Source organism: Bos javanicus, chromosome 28, assembly GCF_032452875.1.
Source record: "Bos javanicus breed banteng chromosome 28, ARS-OSU_banteng_1.0, whole genome shotgun sequence".
In the NCBI taxonomy this organism is placed as follows: Eukaryota; Metazoa; Chordata; class Mammalia; order Artiodactyla; family Bovidae; genus Bos; species Bos javanicus.
The window spans coordinates 33,107,595-33,122,003 of record NC_083895.1 but is presented as its reverse complement, the minus strand read 5'-3'; the positions used below and the strand labels follow the sequence as shown (position 1 = coordinate 33,122,003).

At 43.6% G+C, this 14,409-nt stretch overlaps 1 protein-coding gene and 1 non-coding gene across 5 annotated transcripts in view; both read right to left on the bottom strand.

Moving 5' to 3' along the window:
* LRMDA (leucine rich melanocyte differentiation associated) overlaps positions 1-14,409 on the bottom strand; it is a 1,194,775-nt gene that overhangs the window by 684,297 nt on the left and 496,069 nt on the right. The gene's annotated exons all lie outside the window — the stretch shown is intronic.
* TRNAC-ACA (transfer RNA cysteine (anticodon ACA)) lies at positions 5,649-5,720 on the bottom strand. The gene has a single exon. It is a non-coding gene; the product is annotated as a tRNA-Cys (tRNA).

Sequence of the window (14,409 nt, the reverse complement as noted above, 5' to 3'; positions counted from 1 at the left end):
CAGAGCTCCAGGGTTGGCCTCGCCAGCAAGAGCCACATGGGCTGGAGAACCTCTGCTGCCAATGCCTGAAATCCCTCCCCACAGCCACAGCCTAATCTCCTTGGTGCTTTGTACTTGCAGAGATAGCATCCATAGGAGAAACTCGTGGGCAGAGGTGGTAAGGACACATGTATGCACAAACATGCACACCCAAGGCCTGGAGCTCCCTGCATCCATCCCCCCCAGAGCTGATGCAGGAAAAAAGGACTATGAGAGCCGCCAAGCCCCTTGAACTCCTCTACAGATCTGTGTGCCCCTGGACAGGATTAACAGCAATCGCACCAATAAGGTCCACTCCAGTGCCTATAAAAACTCTACCTACTTCCAGACCTACTTCAAATATTGCATCCTCCAAGAAGCCTTTTCTGTTACCATCACAAGGTGGAATGTCTCCCTCATTATGTCCATAGTGAGTGTGGCCACCTCCATGACACCTACTTGATGGCTTGGTATCCTAACTCTCTGCATTCTTCTCTTAGGCCCTGCAGGACTACAGGGATAGACAACCTCTTGAAAAGATCATCACTACTCACCTCCATAATCCACTCATCTCCTCAGCCTCTGCCACTTGAATCCAGGTCAGGCAGGGTGCTATGCTATGCTATGCTAAGTCACTTCAGTTGTGTCCGACTCTGTGTGACCCCATAGACGGTAGCCTACCAGGCTCCCCCATCCCTGGGATTCTCCAGGCAAGAACACTGGAGTGGGCTGCCATTTCCTTCTCCAATGCATGAAAGTGAAAAGTGAAAGTGAAGTTGCTCAGTTGTGTCTGACTCTTGGCAACCCCATGGACTGCATCCATGGGATTTTCCAGGCAAGACTACTGGAGTGGGGTGCCATATTGACTCTAAAAGGACACCGAACTTGGAAATGCAAACACAGTCACGACAAGCTGATGCTGCAAGCTGTGATCTCGGGCGAGCCACTTAATCTCTGAACCCCAAGTTCTCTCAATTGTTTAAAAAAGTGACACACAAGAATTGCTAAGGTCCATGTCAGCCTTAAATTTCTCTGGCCTTATAATACAAAGCTATGATAGTTCTGGCCAGGATGACGTACTAACTTAATCTAGCCAGATGAAAAAGAAAAAAACATTTTTTTTTAAATGGTCTAATATGTATTTATTGGTGGGGAGGGGTACTTTTTTCTTTTGCCATTAAATCTCACCATATAGCCTTTGACCTCTTCATGGGGCCACAGACACTAGAGGTTCTGTTTCCCTGTGTTTCCAAAATAACACCTGTTTACTAATACATTTGAATGACTTATTGTTCTTCACTTGTTGCTCAATCGTATCTGACTCTTGGCGACACCATGAACTGCAGCATGTCAGGCTTCCGTGTCCTTCACTATCTCCCAGAGTTTGCTCAAATTCATGTCCATTGAGTCAATGATGCCACCAAACCATCTCATCCTCATTTAAAATAATTACTTAGCAGACTTTTTGTCCACTGAGAAAGCCGTTTGTAACGCAGGCACCAAATACTCTTAAGTCAACCCAGTTTACAAAGAAAGAGCAATTGTAAAGAAGGACACAAGAAATGTTAGCTAACTATGAAATCTGTACTTTAGCTGACATCTTGACAAAGAAACATCATTCATAATTTTGGATCCATACAAAGAAACTATAGAGAGTTCCCCTCATCTGTGGTTTTGCTTTATACCACTTCAGTTACCTGAGGTCAACCGTGGTCCAAAAACCTTAAGAAGTTCAGAAATAAACAATTCTGAAGTTTTTAGTTGCATGACAGTCTGAGTAGCATGACGAAATCTCACCCCTTTCCTGCTGGAAGGTGAGTCCTTCTTTTGTCCGGCATATCCACACTGCGTACACTACCTGTCACTTATTGACAGGTAACTACAGTTACTACAGTTACAGGTAACTAGTAGCTACAGTTACTTAGTGCCTCTCTTAGTTTTCAGATCATCTGTCACAGTATCACAGCATCTGTTTTGAGTAATCCTTATCTTACTTAATAATGGTCCCCAAGCATAAGACTAGTGATACCGGTAATTCTAATATTCTCTTACTCTATCTAGTTTATAAATTAAACTTTATCATAGGTGTGTATGTATCAGACGAAACATAGCATATATCAGTTGAGTTCAGTTCAGTAGCTCAGTCATGTCCGGCTCTTTGTGACCCCATGAATCGCAGCATGCCAGGCCTCCCTGTCCATCACCAACTCCCAGAGTTCACCCAGACTCACGTCCATCGAGTCAGTGATGTCATCCAGCCATCTCATCCTCTGTCATCCCCTTCTCCTCCTGCCCCCAATCCCTCCTAGCATCAGAGTCTTTTCCAACAAGTCAGCTCTTCACATAGCATATATAGGGTTCAGTATAATCATGGTTTAGGCAACCTCTGTCCATCTAGGAACATATTCCCCACAGATAACTGAGGGTGGGGGAGTACTAATAAAACAGATCTTCTATCTCACCAGAAAATGGGGCTCAGATATTTGGAGAAAACATTCACATCGAATTATGCTTCTTAACTTTGGAGAGAGAACTAAAAATATCTGTTAAAGTATGTCCCTGCTCACCAAAATCCTAATTTTGTGCATTTACATGGCAGGAGATGTACATCCGTAGGAAGTAAATCTTATGACAGAAAAGGTTGCACCTCTCTTTTCCCAGCACATGGGATTAATGAAGTCATAAGTTCATTTTTAAACTTGGAGTAAAACACAACACACTGCCAGGAGAAGTGAAACACCCATGATTATAAATGCGCCACTTCAACAGCTGGAAGCTAAGGAGCAACCAAATAACAGTGGAGAAAATAACCGCCAGCTGCAATTTTCTCTCTTTTTTGATCCTTTTACAAGTATGTGTTGCCTGTGTTTTGACTATTTTTTGAAAAGGAGGAAGAAAAAAAAAAAGAAGAAAAAAAAAACTTCGGGCAGTCTTCTCACTGAGGGTTGCTTTTTGCAGACACCTTTTTTCAGATGATATTACTTCACTTATAAACCTTCCCTTTTCTGTCATCATTTCTGAAGAAACACAGGAAGGCAGGAAGGAGCTTCCCCAGCACCACTGACCATGGAAATGCACAGTAGGGGCATGCAGCCCAAGGCAGAGTGTCCACATATGCACGGAGGGACAAGCCCTTGAAGGATAAGTTCAGAAGGTATTTGAGAGGGAAGACCAGCATATCCAAGCTTGCTTACGGACCTAAACCGACAAAAACTCAGACATAACTCTTTGGGCTCCGTGACTCCTTCCCATCCCCTTACTCTTCCCTGAGGACTTTGTGACTATGGGCTACTGGGGCACCCAGAAAGGCTGTCCTGAACTGTGCCTTCAGGACTTTTGGGGCTTGGATGACGAACTCAGAGGTTTCCTTCCTTTTAATACTGAAACCCTACAGTAGTATGAGAAGAGGTGAGACAGCTTAGCTCAGCCTCAGAGAAACAGAATCAACAGGCTCCCCTGAAGTCAGGCAGGGCTGACTTTCCCTCAGGCACAGAGAGCACGCCGCGGATAGCCCGTGAGACTTCAGGAGACCACGGAACATGTTTACATTTCTTTTAGGAGCAGAAGGAAAAAAAAAAACTTTAGGCCCAAATAACAGGTTTTAATGTATAATATTAATAGATCTGTCTTTACATCATTTGTTTTGATTACTCTATGCAGGAAGGGGCCAAAGAGCCTGGAACCCATAAAAGTCAAGAAGAGTCCTGATTCCCGATCATTCCTGCCCCCAGGCCTTTGCATATGCTATCTACCCTGCTTCTGCTGCTGCTGCTGCTGCTAAGTCACTTCAGTCATGTCTGACTCTGTGCGACCCCATAGACGGCAGCCCACCAGGCTCCTCCGTCCATGGGATTCTCCAGGCAAGAGTACTGGAGTGGGGTGCCATTGCCTTCTCCTAACTTCCCTTTATTCAGTGTATGAATAGACTCAACTTGATTTCTACCCCTTCCCTGGTATTTCCCTGATTACTCTGATTAGTAACACTTTCTCTCCCTCGGTTTGAAATCCCCAGCAACTAGAGGTCACAGCATAGCCTCACATTTACAAAATTTCTATTTCTCATGTATTATTACTCCTGTTCCTTCATCCCTAAAGACAATATTACCCCCTCACTGCTAAGATAACTGGAAGCCTCACCACTGCCTCCAAAATAGCCTGTGTGTGTCAGCTTCACATTCAAACCCATAATCAGATCCCCAAGTAACTCTCCTTATATTCCTCATCCTACCCGATGATCTGTGAACCACAGCCATACCAGATGCTCACCAAGTACACCTCATATTCCTCCCACCCCTAGGCCTTTGCAAAAGCTGCTTTCTCAGCCTGGGATGCCTTCCCTTTATCAGAGCTCCCTAACAAAAACCCTAACAATCCTTAAAAGCCTAGTTCAGATGTAACCTTTCCAAGGATCTTCCCAGATGTCTCTGTGGAACCATATATCCTGCCCTCTCTTACTCTACCCCAGCACTTTGCACATCTTCTGCCAGGTTCATCAGAACATGACTTCTACCAAAGGGATTTGTAGACCATGCAAGACTCTTGAGTCCAAGTGCTCCCAGAAGCAGATGCTGAGACAAAGATTCAAGTCAAAATATTTGGGGGCAGGTGACCCCAGGAGTCGGGGAAGGGGGAAGTGAGACAGGGAAGGGAAGGAAGTGAATAGTGGTGCATGGTGCTTTATCGAGCAAGTTACCACGGTGGCCAGCTGGAGCTCACTGCAGCCAGGGACACTCTGAGACAGAAAAGAATGTGCCACAGAGTTTTCCCAGTTGAGGAAGACAGGGCGTTTATCTCCCGACTCCTGTCAATCACTGGAGCAGGTGAGGCTGCTGCTGAGGGGCACTCATTCTCTGGCAGCTCCAGCCTGCCCTCCCACAGGCAATGGAGCTCCAGTGACCAGAGTAAGCTCTTAGACAAACAGCTGCAGGTGCTTGTGGCTGGTCACTGGATGGTGTGCGTGGAACTCTAAGACTTTAGGGGACAGGGCAGACCGACAGCATCTGCTCCAGAGAGCATGGACTTCTACAGCCTCAGTCACCCAGTAGGATCCTGTGCATACAGCAGGCATGCAAGAAGCTCTCACACAAAGGAAATCATGTTCAAGTTCCATGAAGCCAGGGGCCACATGTAACTTTCTCAGGGCCTAGCTTCAGTATAGGGACTCAAACTGTGTGTGCTGGTTGAGGAACAGTGAGTGATTTAGCTCAGAGTCCTGCCCCCAAATAAGACAATGCTAAATAACCTGAATTCCCATTTTATTAGCTACTATTTCACAAATGCTATCTAATTCATTTAAGCATTACACACCAACCCTGTTCCTATGAGTTTTAACCATGAAGACAGTAATGAAGGTGTAAGGAATTAAATAGCTTCTCAAGAAAATGTATCTGTATCCAGAAAAACAATCCAGGAACACAACAGAGGTCCGGGCAATTCCCTGAATTTAGAGCTTTCACACAGCCTCTGGCACCTCAGCCTCCCAGGTAAAAGAAAGAAAGTGAAAGTGAAGTTGCTCAGTCACGTCCGACTCTTTGCAACCCCATGGACTGTAGCCTATCAGGCTCCTCCGTCCATGGGATTTTCCAGGTAAGAATACTGGAGTGGGTTGCCATTTCCTTCTCCAGGAGATCTTCCCAACCCAGGGTTTGAACCTGGGTCTCCCGCATTGTAGGCAGATGCTTTACCATCTGAGCCACCAGGGAAGTCCACCAGGGAAGGCTCCCAGGTGGTACTGGCTATAACCCAGGAACTGGGATGGAGAACATACTGGAAGTGTTTGAGGACCCCCCATCCCACTCCTCCAGCTTCCTTGTGCTCATACCATGCCACAATGGGCGCAGAAAGAAATGGCCTCAGGGCCAGCCGACATCAGACATAGCCAAAGCCTTAAAGAAAAATAATGTAAGCTCAGGCAATTGCATCAGGCAAGGGAGGAACAAGCCAGCTTGTCTTGCCAATTTCAGAGCAGAACAGATGTTTCTGCATCTCCAAGGTATCCACCCTCCTAGGACACCAGACATAGGTCACCCATCAGTCATTCATCTTTATGATGAGTTGCAGTGGCCAGCACACAGTCAAGATTAATGCACATCCCTTCCAAGAAATGCTGTTTAATGGCAAGGATATGCGGAGGGTGATTGTTCATGCCAGATCATTCCAGCTGACACAACCAACCAAGTTTCAACACTAAACTAGAAAAAGAAAATCCTGCATGCTGTCTTATTCCAAGCCAGAGACAGAGTAACCCATAGACAGTATATGAGCTGTGCTTCGTCTGGCTTAGTTTGATGAGACCCGGCCACCTTGAGACCTGTCAGGAGACCAGAGGTTTATAGGCTTGATGTAGCTATGACACCTTGCTAGCACTGTGGCTGAAAGATCACAGGAAACAGCATCCAGGAAACCTGGCCTCGACTCACAGCTCCGCTTCTTGATGACAACATCTTAAGCCAATCACTTCTTCCTGGGCCTCAGTTTCCCTTTCTAGAAAATGGACAATCTCCAAGTTTCTCTTTGCAGCTTTAACATAATATAAAGGTCTCAGAATCCTCATGTTACAGTGTATGATACTAGCTTTCATTCCCAGGGTGAGAGCACATAAACCGTCCAAAATGTTAACATCCTCACTAACACATTTTCATCTGGACCAGGGAAACTGGCCTACTGCTATTTGGTCCCCAGACACCTTTAGAATGAAACTGTTCCCATGGAAAACTACTTTATGGTTTAATTAGACAAAGAAGTCAGCAAAGGAGAAAAATAGAATTTGAACACAGATCTTTAACATGAAAATTATTTTATTCCACTTGTCTCTAAGAGCCACAGAGGAATTACTTTGACCACCAGAGGGCTTTCCACACTGACGAAATGTATTAATAGGACATAGGTGGTAAAATTTAAAAATAAAAAGTTCCAAGTTACATAGTCTATAGCCATAAGGACCTGAGGGCTGAAGTGAAATAACGAAGAAAAAACAAAACAAACAAACAACAACAACAACGAAACTGAGTTTCTCCTATGATGCACTTCCTTACATTAAACAGTGAGGAAAAATTCCAACCTCTCCAAGTTCCAGAAAACCATCAGATGAATTTGATGCATAGAATCAAAAGGAAATCACAAATTAGCTATCAGAGGTTACAGCATTTTGTTACTAAAATATCATTCCCCAAATGCTGAGCTAGTTTCTTGTATACTTTTGTTATTTGGTCAAAATTTTGAAGTACTCACAAATATTATGTGTTTTTCATACTTGGGGTGGGGATAGCCAATATTGCTGAACATTCACCACACGACAGCTTGGTAAAAATGTATATTATTAACTTTGTGTATGTTAACTTGCTTGATTCTCCAAAACTTCTACAGGATAGATTCCATTATTATACCTGTTTCACACATGAAGAAACTAAGGAGGTTAGAAGAGGTTAGAGAATTTGTCCAAGGTCAAGCAGCTAGCAATTGTCAAAAAAAAAGTTCAGGAATAACACTATCCGTCCAACAACCAGCAAACTTCCACTGACTACAGACAAGAGTTGTATAAAAAGAGCCACTGTGTACCCTAACCTAGAGAAATGCAAAAAAAAAAAAAAAACACCATTGAAAGGACCCTGTGCCACGGCTGGTGTTTCTCTCCGCAGGTTCTCAGGTGGCATTCCATACCCCCAGGGTTCCACACCTGCATGGACAGCTCCCAGAGGAGGCCTAGGGGTGCAGAGGGAGGTTCTGTGAGCTACAGGCCCCATTTTCTACCAAAGCCTCTTCAATTGATTTCTATTTTATGAATTGGAGATTTCCACATATGATCTAATCTAGAAAAAACATTCTTGTAATACTAAAGTTTAAAATCTCCTACTTCATGAGACATTTCAGAAAAAAAAAAAAATTCTCTCTTAGGGTATGCTTCTCTTAAACCCATTCGACAGCACTTGCTACACCAGGGTGAAATATTTCTATTTGCATAGCTCCTTTACTTTATTGTTGAGGGCAGGAATAGTAACATTTTTTTTTTTCACTTTTAGGTCCCAAAGATTTAGTTTCAACAAATATCTGTAGATGAATAAATAAAGTAACAGGTATGACTCAGATGGTAAAGAATCTGCCTGCAATGCAGGAGACCTGGGTTCAAATCCCTGGGTCAGCAAGATTCCCTGGAGAAGAGAATGGCTACACACTCTAGTGAGAAGCCCATGAACAGAAGAGCCTGGTGGGTCACAGCCCACGGGGTCACAAAGAGTTAGACATTACTGAGTAACTAACACACACGTACACGTACAAGGTGAGGTGAGCTGCTGTGATAGATAAACCGTGAAGTCTGGGGACCTAACAGAACAGATGTTTACTTCTTTCTTACAAAAGGTCCAGTCTAACACATGTCTAACAGCTGGCCTTCCACACAGTGACTCAGGCTCTTTCCATGTTGTCACTGCACCAACCCTTATGCCTCAGAGTCCTGTCCTCTTACTGGCAGGTGGGCACAGACAGCACGTAGAGCCTACGGTCACGGGGCTCTACTCAGAGCAGGAGGGCATGTGGTCCCTTTGTAGGAAGAGGACAGCACTGGCGGACAGCTTGTCAAGCCTTTGTTCCACAATGACTTCAAGAGAAAGAGATGCCTGAAAGCAAGACCCAGTGCATAAGACATGGCTCTTAAAGAAAAACAAATAAATAAGAGTCATTAAAAATTTCCAACTTAAAAATGTGCAAGGGTATAAATACAGCTACAGAGCCACAAAATTACAATCTCACCTAAGGGCTTTCCATTGCATATTCCCATCATAAACCAGACTCCCTACCTATGGGCATGCAAATGGCCTGAAACTAAAATACAGGTCAGCCTAGAGTCAACATCCCTACCCTTTACTAAGTGTTTGGCTCCTCCCTACAAGAGGATCCTGGGGGAGAGAAATCATAGTTGGAAACAAGCACTTTATTTTGAGAGGCCTCAATGCAACACAGTGACGTGCAGGAAAGCCAAGGGCCCCGGGTCTGGCCATTCTCTGTATCCACATAAGTGACGATGGACAAGGCAATCGTGTTCCCTATGCCTCAGTTCCCCTCACTTGTCAAAAGGAAAAGACAATACCTGCGTTATAGCCAGGTGGGGAAGAATGCTGTTACCTAAAAGACAAGACTTGCCTTTCCAAAATGCGGATCATGTGATAACAGCTCTGAAAAGTGTATAAAATATTTAAAATCATCCAAAGGCACAGGCCACAGGTCTGTTACACAGCATTTTCCAGCTAACTGGTGATTCCTCCATCTCATCACCATAATGGTTGACATGCTTGCCTCTGGAAACCTTCACCCTTCAGTCAGCCCAGTGTTTCCACTTTTACCGCTCCAAGAGTCATGCCCAACTCCACTGCTCAGGGTCAATGTGTTTCCACAAGAGAACCTCTGAACTTCTGTGGATCTCAACAAGCACATCTATTAACTGGATACGGAACACCTTGGAAGCCTAAGCAGGGGCTTGGGTCCTTCTCCTGAGACCCAGGCTCTGATTCCCAAGTCTGAGCCAGTGGTGTCAGAAACAGAACTGAGGCCACCACGGTGGTGGTTCTGCCCTCCCTCTCCATGTGTTTTAAACAGTCTGACCATGTGGGAGGCACAGATATTAAAGGCAGCTCCACTCCAACGATACTGTAAAGTAACAGCAGAGGACCAGGCAATCACTCTTTAATGTCAGCCATAACCTTCATAAATGGGTTTGTAATGAGAAACCCTTGTTTGTCACAGAGAAGGTATGATTGATGCTGCCTATGAGTGAAATGAAGCCACAGTGACCATCTCAATAACATGAACAGCTGCCAAATATTCATTTAGCAGAATGAGTTTAGAAAACTTTGAGCAGATTGCTTTCACAAGGCTGCCTTCAACAAAAGGAAACATAATTAACGAGCTAATATCAGCATGTGTCTGGCTAAGCTAATGAATATCAAATTACACAGAAACCTGTATAAATCATCATTACCCTGAATTTTAATTGAACTTGCAATTAAACATGACAAATTTTATATACACTAAACCTTTAATTTATACTTTCAAATAAGGAATAATTTATCATTTTTAGTATTTCATAGTTAATTTCCCAATATGTGCACTTCTAATTAACAAGGACAGACAGGCATTTTAAAAAACACACACTCTCTCTCTACTATGGCTCCATTTATAACAATAACTTTCCCTTTTGTATACATTAGAAACTCTATGTCCAGAAGTTTGAATGCCAAAGGACCTACTTGGATATTCAAGGAAAGATCTAATAGCTACATAGAACAAGGAGGAATGATTTCCCCTTCTGCTTCTCATCTCTCCCCTGGAAAAAGAGAGATTAAAAGGGCCAGACCATATTAAAGCAACTCGGCCGGACATCTCAATTACTGGCTTGACCTTGAACCCCAAACTCCAGCTATGTTCAGAACACAGGGCCTCTTTGCTGAAAGTGCAAAGCATCTTGTGTTTCAAAGCAGCACTACCTTAGAAATAAACTGCCTCACTCTGGCGTCAGCGCCAAGCCTATTTGTTTTACCTGGCCAGTCGGTAATGAGCTCGCTCTGTGGATGGATTTGTATTTTATTATTATAATTACGCCACCATTATAAACATACCTCGAGCAACCTCAGCATAAAAGGCAGGGAATGCTATTAAAACATACATATAAACACACGGGGAAACAAGACAGGATTGTAAAAGGGCTGCAACAGAAACTAATTGGGTTTGCTTTTTTCGTTAATCCCAGCCTATTAATATGGTAAGCAGTGTGGTCTAAGGAGCCTCATGCTGGGAACCTGAAGATGACCGCTGCATACCAGAGTTAGCCTCTAATTGGCTGTGTGACCAGAAGAAAATGCTTTACCTCTCTGTGTGTGCCTCACTGTTCTTAGGGGTTAACAAAGATAATGGAGATAACTGTGAGCACTTTAAACATGTGAAAATATTGATAATTTGGGGGAAAAAACTATCAAACAAACAGCATCATCATTCTCTAGCTATAGAGAAGACAGACCCAAAAAGCAGACAGCGGATAACCCTCATGTATGCATATATTTAATGCAATGACCACATTAAGTATCAGCAATTTACTTCCTATTTTCTCCTTTGATATGTGAAGTAGGCTAGACAAATATTATCATCACCATTTGAAAGAGAGGCTCATTCTGGGATTAAAAGTGAGATTCAGAACATCGAAGATGAGGCTCTTCTGACCTCACTATGCTGCCTCCCAGCACTCTCCCTTGGGTAAAGGCTGGAGAATGTATGAGGAGATAAAAAAAAAAAAAAAAAAAGAAACTTTGGCTAGTGGGACCTCAATGACACAGTGACCATCTCTCCCAGCCCTGTCCTGATCAGACTGATGGCTCAGCTGAATGTCTTAAGTCTGGAAAGGAAACAGACACCACTTCACACAGGCAAACTCAAAGAAGGTGTGGAGTCTACAGCCCAGGTATCATCTATGCAAGGCCAAGAAGTGAGTACAGACATCCACCAAATGAATGAGGGCAGAGAACATGAAAGACACCAGAAATAGAGAGGAAAAGAGTTTTTAAGGGCTACTCTAACTACCCTTTCATCACAAACCTGAAGGCTCTAGAAATTTGATACTATTAAAAGAAGCTGGGGTGAGAGTCAGTTAAGAGAAATGGAAAGAAGTCTTTTTAAAAAATTAATTACTGCTTCATTTCAATGGCAAATTCCCATTTTTGTTTCCAGAGGTCTCCGACCAAAGGAAACTGAAAAGCAATGCAAGGCAGTGAGAGCTGGGAATTTGAATGCATTTTCTGGAACACAGTGCTTGCCCGTGCCTATGAAGCAAAGGGACAAATATTTTCACACATTATCAGATAGCCGAGTAAAACAGCCTCTACCAGAATTTACAACTGAAGGCTACCAGAATTTACAACTTGTGAAATTGTGCCTGTCCGTATTTTCTCATTACGCTGGGTGCAGGCTGCAGATAGAGTGTGCACTTTCTTTTTCCTTTTCTCCCCCGCTCTCCCCTCCTTCCACTGTCTCACTACTTCCTAGTTAAACCTTGTCTCAAGTTATCAACACTCTCTGGAGAGATAAGGCTCCTCTCACTTACAAGCTGTCACTAATAATCGAACTTTCAAGACTCCATCTCTAAGAGAGACTCCCCGAGCCACGCAGGTCATGAGAATTAACTGCCACCAGTCCTTGCAGAAAACTCAGCTCATCAATCTATAGCTTTCTCGTCATAATTAGAATAACGGCTTTGAAAATTTGGGCTGATGTTGACTTGGTCTCAGGCCGCAAAGAGCGCTGATTAAAATCTTGGTGTGAAAGTTAATGATAAGTGCTGGTGGCGTTGCCGTGGAGACGGGGACAAACAATTCCCTCGCTGTGACATTTTCAATGTCCTGGAGAAGAAAAACTGTCCTCTTTAGTGTGGCAGCGTATGAAGCTTATTTATGGCTACAGGGCTTGGTGGATTGATGACTGTCGTAACATACTGTCAAATCCTTTACTGACACATTCATTTTTTTGGAGCCCCTGGTGCAGCAGAAATAAAATAAAATAATAAAAACAAAACCAGAGGGAAAATTCTCCAGTGAACCAGAGACGGCCACCAATGGACCTTCCTTTCGCAATAGGACCTCAGAGTTAATAGACAAGACTTTGGACTTCTTGGCTCCACAGCCAAGGAGAAAAGATGTACATAATTGAAAACTGCTGTGTAAGAAAAAGCACTATTGAGGCCACCCAATCAGCCCAGGAATGTTTGTGACCAGAGGAGCTATCTGTAAATATCCAATTGGTAACTTCAGTATTCTCTCCCTACTTGTTGTAGAGGATAATGGTTTAGAGAGGTAAGGAAGGATTTGGAGCTTTCTCCCAGCCAAAGGGACCAACTAGGACGTCTCCTATCACTAAGACACAGCATTAGAGAGCATGCCAGCCACAGCGGCCACTTCAGTGTTCAATATAAGGGTATGAGTCTCTGAAACCTGTGGACAGCTTCATGCTCTACAGAATCCATTCACATTCACCATTTCCTTTGCTCTTCACTGCAAAGCAAGCATCATAATGCCCATTCCCTTGATAAGAAGGCTGAGGTTCTGTACATTTTGAGCACCATTCCTAAAGGGACACAAGTCACTAAGCAAGGACTCCCAACTTCAATCTCCAGTAGTCACAATGAGTAACCAGCCACTTCTTCAGACCAGCAAGCCAGCCCCACAAGTTCAATTTCACGTGGCGTCTGTGAAAAGCTTTTGGTTCACTCCAGGAAGTAGCTGTGTTTCCACAGCAGATAAAGGGACTCTTAGTGATCCAGGCTAGTCCATAAAGACTGCTCCAGGCTGTGGCATTTTTCTAGTTCCTTTCATTCAAGGATCCTAGTCATCATCATTATTATTGTTGTTGTTATTAATAATGATAATGAAATAAACTATGCAAATGTGGGGAATGGCTTTAGCCCTGAAACGCAGACAGTAATGTGGTAATTTATCCAATAATGGAATCACAAAGTGATTTTATTTGCTTTTATGGCTCCTTTCTTTCAGAGGAGCTGGGCATCAATAATGGCGATAGTAATGAAATCAACTATGCAAATGTGGAAATCGTTTTTACCCTAATGTACCAATTTAGCCAGCAAAGGGAATTCAACACAGTCTGATGGGCTTCCCAACACCCAGAGTGAGAGCTTTGATACTGACCTGCGCTCAGTCACCCAGATGTCATGGTTAGTTTTCTAAGAGCACGAGCTTGTCAATATCCATTAGATAATGACCACCTTCACTCCATGGTGAAAGATCTAGGAAATGTCCTTAGTGATTTAAATACAGAGAGTGACTTTAACATGCAAACAAGATATATGCATTTGGATGCAATTCATTCTGCAGGCAGGAGCCCCACAAAAGGACCTTGTGGCAAGTAGGCAGGGATTGCCTGGGGTCGTCAGCTAGAACAGCTCCTTGGGTCCAGCTGTTTCAGAACAGCTCAGAAGACTCTCTGAGGGATGGATGCCCTCCACCAGATTATTCCTTTTAACTGCTTTTGTTCTAGATTCTGAGGGGGCATGTCTCTGGCTAGATGGTGGGAATTCTGAAGGACTAGGGGAAGAGGGTTGCCAAAGGAGGCCAAGAGTACACCATGCCCAAATGCCACTGGGAGAAGCTGGGGTAGCCACCTCTCCTAAGTTCAAGGTGTTTGCTCCTCAATTCTCCTCTACAGAATCTATAATCATTTGCTGCTATGACAGGGAAGAAAGAAGCATAAGAAAGAACAGGATACAAGTAAGACCTGGATGGCCAGGAACATTCAACAGATCTCTGTCTAGTACTTATTACGAGCTACAAATTTGAAAAGTTATCAGATCCTTGACAATGGAGATCTCATTTTTCTCTCTTGTCTCCAGAGCTTGGTACAGTA